Raw genomic sequence first — 13,975 nt, 5'->3', positions numbered from 1 at the left:
TGGCTTGGGTTGGAAGGGACCTTAAAAATCTCATCCAGTTCCCACCCCCTGCCACGGGCAGGGACACCTCCCACCAGCCCAGGCTGCTCAAGGCCTCATCTAGCTTGGGCTTGAACACCCCCAGGGAGAAGGTATCCACAGCCTCCCTGGGCAGCCTGTTCCAGTGTCTCACCACCCTCCCTGTGCAGAACTCCCTCCTGATGTCCAGCCTAAACCTGTCCTGCCCCAGTTCCAAACCATTGCTTCTCATCCTTTCACCCCAAGCCCTTCTGAACAGTCCCTCCCCAGCCTTCCTGTAGGTCCCCTGCAGGCATTGCAATGCAACTCTAAGGGCTCCCTTAGTGGCCATGGCACCTGGGGCCATGGTGGGGTTGGGTTGAGGATTGGACTGGATGTTCTCAGAGGGCTTTCCCAACCTAAACAATTCCCTTGTTCTATGTAAGAGCCCTGAGAGGCTCAGGACGGCACAGGGATAGGTCCTGAGTTCCCCTGGTCACTGCTGAGTCTGTGCTGGAGGTCCTCCATGCTCAGGCTTCTGTGGCTCCCAGCAGAACCTGACTCTATGCATGAGCCAGTGACACTTAACACCTGTGAGGGGAAATTCACTTACCTACAGCAGCTAAAATACCACTCTGCAGCTCCTCATGGCCAGCCCAATTTGTACCGCAGGTGTTCAGAGGCAGTAGGGAGATGCTCTCTTCTCCAGCACAGTGAGCTCCAGCTCCAGCAGATATTGCTTCCCAAAGAGCTGCTGCAGTGCTGAAAGAAAAGAAAGAAGATCAGAGGCTTGAAATCAGAAGCTTTCCACCATCTTCTGTCACTGAGTGGAAATCCAAAGCCATTTCCTCCCTGAGACAATTGCCAGTCTCTTCTGTTCTCTGGAGCTGCTGGAGTTGGGCACTGATTCCTTGTTGCCTTTGACTTTACTTGGTTAGGTGTAAGTGGTAGGGGGAAAAGGGGCTCTAAATTTCACTGCTTAGAACATTTCTTGGATGCACAGATAACAGAGGCAGCCTGGCACTCTGAGCTATTGGCATCTTTGTTTCCCTCCTTCCCCATATCACAGCAGTTGAAACCATTCTGTTGTGGTTTGGTTGTTTGTTGTTGTTTCTCCTCCATACACAAACAGAATTCACATCCTTTCAAGTTAAATTATTTTTAGATGGTGAGATGCAGGAGGAAGCAGAGTGTCAAAGCACAGTGGGTTTCTCTCAGTGTGTTTGGAGCCAAACCAGGATGGAGCTGTCTGCAGCACGCAGCAGACTCCCAGAAAATTGCCCTCCCAGTGCACAGCAGATGCAATAAATTTCCATGCCTCCAGCCAGAACACCCAAGCTCTGCTTGCTCTGCCCCAAACCAGCAGAGGAAGAGGGAGCTCAGAGGAAAGAGGCTTTCTGAGCCTGTTCTGCTTCACTTCATCACCACTGACAAAGAATTCCTCCCGATTTTGCCAGAACTCCCTGTGGGAAGTTTGCTTGGCAGCTGCTGGCACAGGGAGGAGCTGGGGTGAGGATCCTGCTCCCCCAAAAGGCCCTCAGGGCTCTGGTGAGCAGCGCCAGGAGGTTCTGCAGGTACTGGTGGAGGTAACAGAGAGCTTTGAGTAGAGATTGCAGCAGCAGGAAGGAGCTGGCTGAGCAGTGGGGGAGCAAAGGAACCAACTCAGATTTCTGTGGTTTGATAAATTCTCAGCCAAGACAACAACTTTTGGAAATCAAAGCTCAATTTGATTCTCCTTGCCAATACCCAAACAAAAGATGCTGGATCTGGCTACCCACAGAGCCCATTTCATGCCTTCCCCCCCTCCCCCCCCCCAATGACACCAACTTTTCTTGCTGCTGATACTGAAGAAGGGAAAATCAGAGCACAGAAGAAATGCTTCTGATGATGTGCAAGCCCCAGGAGAAGTCAGACCACAGGAAATGAAGCTCTGCAAGTGCTAACCAAGAGCAGCTATTACTGGGGGTGCTTGGACACGAGAAGAAAGGGTTCCTTCAATGCAAGAACTCTACAACTCCTTCCCTGGAGGGTCTTAACTTCTTTAAATCATGGTAAGGAAAAACAGGACTCAATAAATCATAGAATTGTAGAAATGGGTTGGAAGGGACCTCAAAGATCATCCAGTTCCAACCCCCTGTCATGGGCAGGGACACCTCCCACCAGCCCAGGTTGTTCAAGGGCTCCTCCAGCCTGGCCTTGAATGCCTCCAGGGAGGGGACATCTACAACCTCCCTGGGCAACCTGTTCCAATCCCTGACCACTCCTGCAGCAAAGACATTTTTCCTCATCTCCAACCTAAAGCTCCTCTGGTGCAACTTGAGGACATTTCCTCTTGTCCTATCACTTGTCACCTGGAAGAAGCAGCCTGTCCTCACCTGGCTCCAGCCTTCTTTCAGGGAGTTGTAGAGAGCAATGAGGTCTCCCCTCAGCCTCCTCTTCTCCACATTAAGCACCCCCAGGACCCTCAGCTGCTTCTCTCCAGACCTTTCACCATCTCTGTTGCTCTTCTCTGGACCTGGTCCAGCCACTCAACGTCCTTCTTGGAGTGAGGGGCCCCAAACTGACTTGAGGTGCAAAGGAAGTAGCAGCTCCACCCTGGTATGGGCCCCACTACTGGGTGCCCTATTTGGAGGGCCTAGCCTGCTTCTGAGGAGCTCCATGATGCATCCACAGGCACCACAGGTCTGTTGGGGCAGGGAGCTCGAAGTGCAGACTCTGTAGTAATGCTAATCAAAGCTATCCCAATGTCTGGCATCCTGCCTCCAGCAGAACCTAAACTGCAGCTTCTTAAAGTGATGCTTGAGAGGGCAGCAAAGGAATAAATAAAGCTCTTAGTAATGGCTCCAGCCAAGCATGCAGTGCTTGAGTTGGAGAAAAACAGCCTTCCTGAGCCCAGCAGAGATCATCTTGTGCCCTGAAGCAGGAGATTTGTTTACCCTTAACTTAACATGCACTATGCTAGTTTTGTCTTTCTGAGATCAAATTACCCATTCCCTTTATGAGCTGAGCTCTCCAGATGCCCCTGAAGCAACTCCTGGCACGGCTGGCAGAAAGAAACCTTTAGTGTGAAAGCAGGAGGGAAATCAGTGTGATTGCTCCTGCAGCGCCCTAGCTCCCGGGCAGGCTGGACAGGAGCTCCCACAGACATCCAGACAAGCACTTTCCTTGGGCACCCTGGGCTGCTGGGAGGTGTCCCTGCCCACGGCAGAGGGTTAGAACTGAGTGATCTCTATGGTCCCTTCCAGCCCAGCCCATTCTGTGATTCCTTAGTGTGTGGAGTTTACACTGCTAAGGATTGTCCTACCATGGGGTGGGTCAGACACCCAACAGTGCCATTCATAGATACATAGAATGGGTTGGAAAGGACCTAGAAGCTCAGCCAGTTCCAGCCCCCTGCCATGGGCAGGGACACCTCCCACCAGCCCAGGTTACTCAAGGCCTCATCCAGCCTGGCCTTGAACACCTCCAGGGAGGAGGCATCCACAGCCTCCCTGGGCAGCCTGTTCCAGTGCTTCATCCACCCTAACCTTCTAGGTGAGACACAGCTTCTGCAGGCCAGTTGAGGACTCCCATGGCAGAATTCTGCTGAGAGGCCTTCTCCAGGCTGTAGCTTTACACCAAGGATCTATCTGCCCCCACCAGCCATGTGCTGCTTTAGCTGCTGAGTTTCACAGGCAGAGATGTAATCACATCTCACATGCTCTTCCCCCCCTCCTTACAGGAGGCAAAAGGGTAGAGAAAAATGCTTGCAAAGGTTAAAGATCTTTTTGAAGGCTCTTCAGTGAGGAGGGAAAACAGCATTCCAGAAAGAATGGAGGCTGCTAATCCATAGCTGAGACTCCCATAAATATTGACAGGAACAATGTTTGCTGAAGGGCATAATAAAAACCTTTCATATTCACACCCAGGCACCAATGGAAGGGAGCAAACAGCAGGGTCACAGGGCATGGCCAGGCTCTTACCCTGCTCTGTGCTGTTCCTCTGCTGTGGTTGTGCTTCTCCACTGCACCCCGGGAGGTAAGGCTGGTAAGAACTTGGTGCAGCTGCCAAGGGAGTTGTTCCCATTGCAATCAGGACTGCACTTACAGCAGGACACAGCAAAAAGACCCCAAAAAGTCTTGCACTGAGGGGATGCAGAGCTGGTGGGGATTTGCAAGGGCTGGAGGGGTTGAGCTCCCTTGGCTCCCCTTCAGAGTCTATAAAGAAGGATAGGACCCCCCAGAGGTTGGGTCTGAGCAGCTACACTAAGCTCCTGCTCTGCCCAGGATCTGGGGTGCAGGATCCTGCCTTCATCAGCTGTGAAGGGAGCCCAGGTGCATTAACCATGGCTAACCACCACCTACTTCACTTACCTGACTTGGAAGCAGCTCAGAGCATGCCATGCTGGCAGCCCAGGTCCTACACTGACTGTGGCCCTCAAGCCACTTCAGGCAGTGGTTCAGGACACCTCCTCTGGGAGGTGTTGTCATGCATCACTCCCCAGCAGTCACGAAGCTGCAGTCTGAGGTACTGGAAGTCAGATGGTACCAAACTCCTTCGGTCTTTCCTACTGTGGGCACTTTGATGGCTGAATCCTTAAGCAGCTCTGTCTCACTTCTTGCCAGTCCTCAAGAAAAGGAAATTCAGAGAATATCAACCAGTGCCCACTTTTCATTATTGCTAGAGGATAAACTCTGTAGTGAAGGCTTAAGGTAGGATGCAGCCCCTGTGTGGGCAGAGAACATCTCCAGTGCAGAGCCTGTGTGCTGGGGAAGCCAGCTAAAGCCCAGGAACAGGACACCTCATCCTCTGTACAACAAAAAAGCAAATTAGGGACTTATCTTCCTTTCCTTGGCAGCTTTTACAACAAGAGCAACCAAGCCAAACCATCCCAACCCCCCTCTCCCCTCCCCCCCAGAAAGCTGCTTTTGTTGGAGGTGTTTGGGTGTTTATCCAGCCAGGAACCAGCTGAGCTGTCACAGCCACCAACCCCAGTCACAGCTGGGCCAGGCGGGGGGGGGGGGACAGAAAGGGAATTGTCAAAGAATCAGCTGTCTGATTAATTGGAGGGTGTAGCATTATGTAAATAGATGAGAGACCAGGCAAGGAGAAAACCCTAAACGTGTTAACATTGCCTCCAGCAAATATTGACATGGAATCCAACAGGCTCAGTCCCCTGAGAAATGCTCAAGTGTGCACCTAAGCCTCTGTGGGGTTTGGGCTTAGGTTTGTTGAATAAACAGCTCTCTGCAAATGATTCATTTGGCTACATCCTGCTCCATCTGTAGGCAAACTGATCCAGGAACTGGAACAGTACAGAAAGGCTGAGCCTGTGCAAAAATTCAGCTGGGCTCCTGGAGCAGGTGAGGGCTGAGGCAGATCCTCAGCAGATGAAGCCCAGCTCAGCCCCATTGCCACAGACACTGCTCCCTCCTTGGAGCCATCAGGGTTATTAAAGACAAAGGCTGGTGAATATTTTATGTCTGCAAGCATCCTTCCCCACTCATGGCCTGCAGCATTTTGCAGGCTACATGCTGACAACATCTGAAGTGCCAGGCCTCCTCCTGCGCCCTCCCAGTCGCTCAGCTCTCAGCTGAGTGCCCAGCTGTGATGCCAGGCGATGGCAGCAGCTCTGGCAGCCCCTTCATGAGGCACAAAATGAACCCAGAGCCATCTCAGCTAAACACCACTGCTGGCACCCATCTAAGCTCCTGCTCCAAAACCCTGATCCCACTGAAGGGCAGGAAGATGGGATGTGAGGGTGCTCATCCCTCCTCAGCTAGCAACCCATGGCTTGGACACCACTACAGCAAGAGGCTTTGGAGGAGAAGTAGAGACACACACACACACAAGCTTCCCATTTGCTGAGTGCACAGCCTGGGATCTCAACAGCAGGGGTTGGTGAGTGGGAAGAGCTGGAGGAAAGCAGCTCTACGGAGAGAGTGTTTCCCAGCAGAGAAACTCACCCGTGCCCCAGGGACCAACACAGCAACTGCCAGCTCCAGCCTGGCTCCGGGGCCAGCTGGTGGGAGAAGCCCACAGCCGGGGGGGCTTGGGCTGAGCTCAGTGAACCAGCAGCAGGCAGAAAGTTTGGGAAATGAGGCACCACTAGAGGACACTGAAAGCCAAGAAATTCCTGGCAGAGCCCATGGGGCTGGACAGAACTGCTCCAGGAGTCAGGCAGCAGACACCTGCCCACGCATCTCCCAACCCATGGGGAATTGGTGTGCAGCAGGTAGAGAAGGCTGGAGGAGCTTCGGGGGGAGTGCTGAGCATTGCCAAGGAAAGCTGTGCCAAGGAGGGGGGAGGGTTGGGATCACCCAAGACTTACTGCCCAGGAGCTGCCCCCCCTGCCAGCAGCAAGCTGCCAGCATCCCCAGCAGGAACATGCTGAGATGTGGTGGGTATGAGTCAGGAATAAATTAATCCCCGAGCAAACGAGGTGACAGCTGCTTCTCCGGGGCCATTTACATCTCATTTGTAGCAGTTACCTAACGTCTGAGGTGCACTTCCACAGGCAGGGGAGAGCACCTGAGCACTGCAGGGAGTGATGGGCAGCCTTAATTTTAGGTCAGTCACCAACTCAACCATTTCTTGCTAAGCAGCAGCAAGAGGCAGGGGGGAAAAGGGGAAGGAAAAAAAAAAAACCCAAGGAAAGCTGACACTGTGCTCTGGGTTGCAGAACACACTGCTTAGCCTGGGGGAATCAAATGAGATTTTGGCATGAAACATGTCTTCAAGGGATTATTTTAGGTGCCCTCCCCCCAATGAAGGACCAGCTCTGCCTGGTAAGGTGCCTCCTCTCAGTTCTCTCCTCAAGCAGGGCCACAAGGGAAGCACTCCCAGCAGTGGCTTTGTGACTGAGGCAGAAAGATGCTCTGAGTGAAGAAGGGTGGAAGGAGAAAGACTTGCAGGCTAAGCTCATTTGAACTCCACTATGCTATTGTTAGCTACAGCTCCCAAGGTAGCCTCTATTCCCACACATCTGTCACAAGGACCTGTTTCAGTAGGTCCAGCAAGGACTGTGAAACCTCAGCTGAGGACCAGGAAGCCTGGCTGCATGGAGCACAGGGCAGCAGACCCTCAGTGCTTCAGCTTCTGTGACCTTTCCTGCACGCCTGTGGATGAGTTTTATCCACCATGGAGAACTGAACCCTGCCCTCTCCTCCCTAGTGTTTTGCCTCCTTACAAACCCATTTCTCAGCAAATCCAGATGGCCCAAAGCAGCCTGGTGAGCAGGATGCCCTGGTTCCGAGGGTGGCTGTCAGAGGATGTGCCCTGGGTGCCCGGGGAGCTGCAGCTGATGCAGCTATTTGCCATGATTGAAGGCCCAGCATCTTTCCCTTGCTAAGCACACACTGCAAACAGCAATCATCCAGCACCTTCTCCTCTCTCCTAATGGCTACTCAGGCATGTAATAAGTCGAATTTCATCTTGCTGATGAGTCTGATTTGAGGTGTTTGGCAGGACAGGGACACTCCTTTGTCACACAGTGAATGGAGACATCTGCCTTTGGCAGGGTGACTGAAGCAAGCTGCTCTTGGCTAGTGCCTCTCCCGCTTCACCTTAATTTGCTGCCACTGGCTCCAGCACTGCTTGCAGACTCAGGACAGGAAGGCAGACTGCAGAAGCCACCCTTTGCACCTGTTCTCTCTCACTTCAGACAGCTTTATGTCCCCGGGTGTAAAACAGCTCAGGCCTTCCTTATGTCCCTCAAACGGTGCCAAAGCTGTGCCACCCCAAGAGGCAAAGGCACTGAAGCTGGAAGCGCAAGGAGGATGTTCCCATTGCTCCTGGTGGCTCCAGGGAAGCCAAACAAGACCTGAGGTCAGCACTTTCTCAGCCACTTGCCCCAAATCTGCACTCTCAGGCAACCAGTACCAGAACAAGAGAACACCATCTCAAGCTGTGCCAGGGGAGGTTTAGGCTGGATGTTAGGAAGAAGTTCTTCCTAGAAAGAGAGATTGGCCATCGGAATGGGCTGCCCAGGGAGGTGGTGGAGTCACCATCACTGGAGGTGTTTAGGAAGAGACTGGATGGGGTGCTTGGTGCCAAGGTTTAGTTGATTAGATAGGGTTAGATGATAGGTTGGACTCGATCTCCAAGGTCCCTTCCAACCTGGTTAATTCTATTCTATTTTTTAGACAGAGGAGCAAGAGGCTGCTCTGAGCCACCAGCATCTTGCAGCATGCAGGGCTGGTGTGAGTGACTGCAGGAGCCAAAGGACTGGGAAGCAGAGCTGTAATCTAGGGTCACAGGTGAGAGGCTGCTGCTGCTTTATCCCCCTTGTAATAGCTTTCTTCCTTCAGGGTGAGTTATTGCCCTCCTGTTTTGGGCTGTGCTTCATTTGGGAAGTTGGCAGAGAGCTGTTGTTTGGCAGGCACAGCCCTGCCCTGGCAATCTATTGTTCTGGGGACTGTTTGCTTTTTAACTAATCCATTCGAGCTCGCTGTACTGCAAGCTCCAGCACTTGTTTTCCCCTCCAGCACAGAGTGTTCATTAGACAGCCACTCTCAGGAAACTTCCCCAAGACAAACATTTAACCCTCAGCCTCCTCAGAAGGGCTGCCAGCCCTCACTGCTGAGCCCTGCAAAGCCCAGGCAGCTCCAGAGCATTATTAATAATCACCTTTTGCTCGTGATTACTGCAGCCTTGCCTTAGCACCAGGGCCTTCACCTGCCTTCATCCCTCAAGGAGCAAGAGCTCATTACACACAGACCTGTCAGATTAAGCCTGGCTTTGGCTGGCTTCTCTCTCTTTTCCTTCCCTAATGTGGTTGTTCCTCCACGCCTCCAACACGCAGCAGTCATTTGAATGCTGCTAACTGCCCTGGACTGGAGAAGGTGATGAATGCCGAAGACATTTGGAGATATCCCCAGCCAGCCCTCATTCCAGAGCCATGAAGCAGTTCATGGGCCTTAAAAGCTGCTTCCAGCCATTCCCTTGTGGTGCACTATCCATCAGGGAGGCCTGGGGGAATGTCTTTGGCAGTGCCCATTCCCATAATGGGTCACTGGTCTCAACACATCCCTGGAGCTCCTGACAGCAGTGACTGTGACACCAAGTGTAGCTGAGAGTTGCCTGTGGCAGGATTTAGAATATTTAGAGTAAACCAAACCAGGTTGGAAGAGACCTTCAAGATCATTGCGTCCAACCCATCAACCAATCCAACCCACCCAAACAGCTAACCCATGGCACCAAGCACCCCATCAAGTCTCCTCCTGAACACCTCCAATGATGGTGACTCCACTACCTCCTTGGGCAGCCCATTCCAATGGGCAATCACTATTTCTGTAGAGAACTTCTTCCTAACATCCAACCTGAACCTCCCCTGGCACAGCCTGAGACTGTGGCCTCTTGTTCTGGTACTGGCTGCCTGGGAGAAGAGACCATCATCCGCCTGTCTACAACCTCCCTTCAGGTAGTTGTAGAGAGCGATGAGGTCACCCCTGAGTCTCCTCTTCTCCAGGCTGAGCAATCCCAGCTCCCTCAGTCTTTCCTCATAGGGCTTGTGTTCCAAACCCCTCACCAACTTCATTGCCCTTCTCTGGACACGCTCCAGCAAGTCAACATCCTTCCTAAACTGAGAGGCCCAGAACTGGAAGGCTGGAGCAGATAATCCCTGAAGTCCCTTCTAACCCAAACCATTCTAGGGTTCTATGCTATGCCTCTGCGTCTTCTCTCCAGTGGTCAGACCACCAGATGCAGCTGAAATTCCCTGAGTAAGTTTCTCTGCTTCAGTGGCTGCAGCCTAACTCCAGCTCCAGCTGGATGCATTTCTGCAGGGTGCTAATTTCATTAGGTTTATTTATAGTTGCAGTGGAAGGGTAACAAGTTCCTCCATAAGTGATGGCTCTCTGGGGTAATGGGAGCCATTAGCTGTCACATCAGTGCAGATGAAGTGAGCTTTGACCTGTGAATTACTGTCACAATAAACTTGCCTCCTGCAGACACCAGCGGCACAGGCAGGGGATGGTAATTTGAAGGAAGTGCTTGAGTGAGGAACCTGAGAAATTAAAGAGAGACAATCTGCTCCCAATCTGGGCTCTTCTCTGAGAGCTCTGCTCCTGATAAACCTCTTTTAATGGGCAGAAAGTAATGAGCTGCCCACCAAGGAGAAGTAGGGGATGGTAGCAAAGGGAAGGACAAGTCCTTGCCTGACGGTTCACAGGATTGCAGAGTGTTAGGGGCTGGAAGGGACCGCTAGAGATCATCCAGTCCAACCCCCCTGCCAGAGCAGTCACCCAGGAACACATCCAGATGGGTCTGGAAAGCCTCCAGAGTAGAGATGGTTTACTAGGAAGTAGACACTCAGGCAAAGAACATCAAAGGAGCAGGGATGTGAACCAGGGTTGTGACACTGGTCAAGAAACCAGGAAAACAAAAGCAGAGTAACAGAAACTGCAAAGAATAGTTGGAGACAAGGGTGGCAATTTGTTTCCCTGCTCTGAGCTAACTGATCCACATTGAAGATGCAATTATGGCACATTAAAGAGAGGAAACATCAGGTCTGAGGCAAGGAGGGAAGAGAGGCCTGACCTGAGATGCTGCAATGATGACATTTAGGGAGCCAATGTTTGGATGTTGGCCTTTCAAAGTCTGGGGACGATGGCCAGGCAGCATCAGCTCCGTTGTCAGAGGGGTGCTCTTCCTCTTCCTTTTTCTGTTCCCTCAGGCTGCAGTCCCTGCTGCCAGACAGGAGCAGCTGAAAGGAGCTAGCAGTCCCTTTGGTTAGGGACAGCAGTGCTGCTGCTCAGGCTGCCTGCTCCTGATTGCTGACCACACTGCAGAAAAGGCAAAGCCACATCCCCCATGGAGCTCTATACCTCCCACTCTTTGCTTGCTGGTTTCCAGACCTCTTTCTTCCCTCCAGGTGACCTTGTGCCTGGCCCCTCACTGATGCAATACCTGCAGAGATGCGAGAGCTGGAGCCTCCTGTGTCCCACCAAGGGACCCTGTGACACAGGGCTGGGTGGAGCAGCAGCCAGCAGACTTCAGCCTCAATTAGCCTCTTTTGTTATCAGCCTCAGAAGAGCTCCTGAAACAGGGAAGTTCCCCATCCTGCCTAGCATGGCTCTGGATATCCACAGTTAATGCTGAGCAGATACCTGCCACAACAGCTTCTAACCCACTCTGTGCTGGCAGCCAGGCAGCTCATTAGGGGGGATGAAAGGGATGACTCAGATGTAAGAGACTCAAATCCTGGGGAGGCAAGAAGCCTCCAGTGAGCCCAGCACTAGCTCTCTACTATTAATTCTATTACCCTGTGTCAGTGGGGGCTTGCTGAGTAAGGCATCTTTTATTTACTTCATTGAATAATGAACACAGAATGCTAATTAGAGAACACAGAATATAGAATGCTAATTAGAGAGCACAGCCAGGTCTGGGCTTACTTCAGCTTGTTGGTTTGATGGCTTTTCTGGGTTTGTCTCTGTGCTACCCTGAGTGATTTACAAGTTCCTTATTGGTCATCTTTAAATAAGTCCTTAAATATGTCAAAAAGGAAGCTATTCCTTATGGAATCATAGCACTGGTTGGGTTGGTAAATCCCTCTGAGATCACCCAGCCCAACCACCAACCCACTGAACCATGGCCATAGGTTTCCTGAACACCTCCAGGGATGGGGACTCCACCCCCTCCCTGGGCAGCCTGTGCCAATCCCTGATCACTCTTGCAGCAAAGAAATTTGTCCTCATCTTCAACCTAACCCTCCCCTGGCACAATTTCAGGCCATTTCCTCACTTTCACCTGATCCTAGGGAGAAGAGACCAGCCCCCACCTCACTGCAATCTCCACTCAGGGAGCTGCTGAGAGCCTCCTCTTCTCCAGACTCTGCCCAATTTACAGGGAAGGCTGCAGGGTGAGAAGGACACAACACAACAGCTCAGGAAATGAGTCTCCTACAACCAGCACTGGCAGGCTTGGATGACACCAACCACTTCAGAAGACATCAAAATTGATTAGATCACAAACAGGGTTCAAAAAGATTTAAATGCACTCAACCTACAGCCAGTGGACATTTGGACGTCAGGAGGAAGTTGTTTACAACAATGTTAGTGAAATACTGGCACAGGTTGCCCAGAGATGTGGTGGAGGCGTTCAGGGTCAAACATGATGTGGCTCTTTGTAGCCTGCTCAGAGGTGTTGGAGGTGTATTTCTCTACCCTCATTGTAAACAACTTCCTCACTGCAGGGTAGTTGGACAAGATGACCTTTGAGAGTCCCTTCTAGCCCAATACACTCTGTGATTCTAATACCACCAAAAGCTTTGGTCCATAACCCACAGCCCAGCATACACTGCAAGACTGAAATGCAGCTTTATACCCTCTCTTCACATCTCCATGTCTCTACAGCCTTTCTCTCCCTGATGCTCCATCCTGCTCCACCTCAGTACTTGCACTCAGCAGGAGCAAAGATTGCTCAGGATCAATTCCCCATGCCATGCTCTTCCCTTTCAGTGTGGCTTTGTCCAAGCACTGGATCAGAATCATTCTATCCTAGAGCAGCAAAAGGCTGTCCCCAGTGCCAGCCAAAGCCAGGCAAGATGATGTTTCAAGTACCTCGTGGGAACATGGGAAACAAACTGCCTCAATATCATTTGATCTATTTGTCTAATAACCTCCCTAATTAATATTTTATTTCCTGTAGTGCTGGACTTAATTTGCTTGGGAGACAATTGCCACTGCATTAAGGAACAAACAGCTCACTCGAGCTGAGGAGGGCAATCGCTGACTCTTCAGCGTGGTGAACGAACTAAGGAATGATTATCTTTATGTTCCAAGGCACACCAAGAAAAACCCCAAACTGGTGTGGATTGTGAAATCCTTCCCTGGGAAAGAGCAGTTCTGATGTTTTCTAGTTCCCCAGGTGCTTTTCTGTTTGGCAGATGTGGATCAGTGCTCACCTGCTGTAGCCAATATTGCTTCTCCAGCTCAGGTGAAGCTGTTGGTCAGTCTGCCAGCTCTGAGGGGCTGGGCACTAGCATCAGTGTCTGTGCAAACATCACCTGCCTGGACATGCCACAGGCCAGCAAAGGAGGCAGCTGTGAATTTCTGTGGCACAAGGCAGGACTCAGAGCCCTCTGCAAGTCTCTCAGGCTGGGGGTGTTAACACCGCTCACTCATTCTGATCTCCTGATTAAACCCGGGGAGTTCTAATCTTCCTGAGCCCCCCAGCTCCCCCTCTATGGAAGCAGGATCAGCTCTGCAGCTTTGCAGAGGGCTTTGATGTCTTCAGATGAAGAGCAATGAGCACTAACACGACTCCACTGCTCCATCCCCTCCAGCCCTTGAGCTGTGGCACAGAAGGCAACGACACTGAATTAGTTTGCTGGAACCACGTAAGCCTGATCACAGACCCTCCATTAAAAGCAGAGGTTTTATCAATTATGCAGCAGCATCTCATCTGTACTCCACTAATTAGAAAGGGGAAGAAAGAAAGAAAGAAGAAAAAAAAAGGCAGTGGCTGAAAATTAATTCTGACAACATTTCTGTACTGTTTAGACCCAGTTACAAGAATGAATTATTTATAGCCTTGCCATTTCCATGAGGCATCCTGATGGGCTTGCCTGAGAGGAAATGCTGCAAGGTGCCCCAGCACCCAGGGAGGACCTGGAATCTCCCACCAGTTGACAGTGCCAGCAGGGCTGTGCCGAGGTTTGATGTCTTCAGACAGGAATCTGCTTTCCACTTGCAAGCCTGAACCCCTTTCAAGCTGCTGCGGTGTCACAGTGATATCAGAAGGCAACAATTTTCTATTCAGCTAAAGACTGGTTTGAAAACATCAAGGTACTGACAAGGTTCCAAATCTAAGTTGTCACACTCACAGAAGAGTTTGGGTTGGAAAAGGCCTCTGAGATCATGCAGTCCAACCATCAACCCAACGCCACCATGGCCACCAAACCATGGCCCCAAGTGCCATGGCTATGCTGCGTCCCTCCCTGGGCATAGTCTAGAAACAGATTGTTTTGGAAGACATCCTTATCTGGGAGAGGTTTTGA

At 51.5% G+C, this 13,975-nt stretch overlaps 1 long non-coding RNA gene across 1 annotated transcript; it reads right to left on the bottom strand.

Annotated features, from left to right (window-relative positions):
- Positions 1-622: 622 nt before the first annotated feature.
- LOC137447787 (uncharacterized) lies at positions 623-10,584 on the bottom strand. The gene is made up of 3 exons (XR_010988925.1): positions 10,516-10,584; positions 4,350-4,603; positions 623-759 (listed from the first exon to the last, which is right to left on the bottom strand). It is a non-coding gene; the product is annotated as an uncharacterized lncRNA (long non-coding RNA).
- Positions 10,585-13,975: the final 3,391 nt, after the last annotated feature.

The sequence above is a fragment of the Melanerpes formicivorus genome, unplaced genomic scaffold, assembly GCF_026170545.1.
Source record: "Melanerpes formicivorus ecotype bairdi unplaced genomic scaffold, bMelFor1.0.p_v2 SCAF_21, whole genome shotgun sequence".
NCBI lineage: Eukaryota > Metazoa > Chordata > Aves > Piciformes > Picidae > Melanerpes > Melanerpes formicivorus.
The sequence above is the reverse complement of the archived record's forward strand: the minus strand, read 5'-3'. Positions and strand labels throughout refer to the sequence as shown.